Source organism: Condylura cristata, unplaced genomic scaffold, assembly GCF_000260355.1.
Source record: "Condylura cristata isolate star-nosed mole 26May11 unplaced genomic scaffold, ConCri1.0 scaffold00033, whole genome shotgun sequence".
NCBI classification, from domain to species: domain Eukaryota; kingdom Metazoa; phylum Chordata; class Mammalia; order Eulipotyphla; family Talpidae; genus Condylura; species Condylura cristata.
In genome coordinates, this window is record NW_004567134.1 from 18,783,158 (window position 1) to 18,784,336 (window position 1,179).

The 1,179-nt window shown below is 75.3% G+C and overlaps 1 protein-coding gene across 1 annotated transcript in view; it reads right to left on the reverse strand.

The window, feature by feature from the left end:
- The window catches only part of TRNT1 (tRNA nucleotidyl transferase, CCA-adding, 1), a 5,781-nt gene that overhangs the window by 3,059 nt on the left and 1,543 nt on the right, over positions 1 to 1,179 (reverse strand). The window lies entirely within an intron of this gene.

The following is a 1,179-nucleotide window of genomic DNA, read 5'->3' on the forward strand; positions in this document are numbered from 1 at the left end:
CGCGTGGGTCTGGACAACGGCCCCTGCGGTCGGGCTCCCTGTGCGGGCGCCTGGGCCGGAAAGCGCGCAGAGGGCCCCGGGGGCAGGCTGGGGTGCCCCCTCGGCAGCCACTCAAAGGCACGGGTGACCGGGGCCTGTCCGAGCCCTGCGGGCCGCTCGGTCTTCTCTAGAAACCGGCAGGTCCCCGCCCTGGGGCTCGGACACGGCCTGCGGGGCCGGGGCAGGACCCCGCCAGGAGAGGCCTGAAGGCCGCGGGGCCACCACATAGCAGCGGGCCCCCCGCAGCCCTCGCTTCCCGCCGCGGGGCCCCGGCTGAGCAAGGGGCAGCAGGCTCCGTCGGGCGATGCCCACAGCGCCCCGTCCTCAGCCGAGGGGCAGGTGGGCCCCGCGCCTGGAGAGCCACCCGGGGCCTCGCACTGGCTGAGGGCCCCTCCTGGATGGCAGGATCCGGCCCAAGAGCCCCCCCGCCACGGCACCCCAACACGCTCCCCCCACCCGCGGCCGGGGCTGCGGCTCAGCAGTGTCCTGAGACGGGACCTCGCGGCCTGGGCCTCGGGGCAAACCCCACGGGGCGTGGGTCACTGCTGCCCGAGGCTCCGTAAGCCAGCGTCCATGTGGGCGCGGGGCAGGGGACCGGGTGAGTGGCACTGACCGTTGTGATTCTGCGCCCGGACCGGGCCTGTGTCTGCTGCGTCCCCGCCCCCTGGGTCCAGGGCCCAGCCTGGCTCAGGCGCTGCCACGGGCCTGGCCTGGCGACTTTCCAGAAATGGAAGCGTCCGCACTGGCCACGCACGCACAGGCCTGAGCCACGGCTGCCGCCTGAAACCCGGGCTGTCTTCCGAGCCACGCCCCGCCCCACGTCCCCGCAGCACGTGACCACTAAGGGGCGCAAACCCCAGGCCCCACACTGGGGGCGGAACTGAGGCGTGGCCACCGCCGCTGGCCACCGCCTGGCCCCGGCCCAGCCTGCCAGCACTCGGGGAGGGTCAGCGGTGCCTGGCCCCGTTCCAGCCGGGCGCGCGCCCCGCACCACCCCGTTCCTGCCGCTATCTACCGCCTGTGTGCCCTGCGTCCTCGGTCCCGCGACAGGGACCCTGCACCGGCCAGCCGCTCCCGAGGGCTCTGCCGTCACCGCCCACGCCACGCACGGCAAAGCGACACCGCTGGCAGCAGACGGCA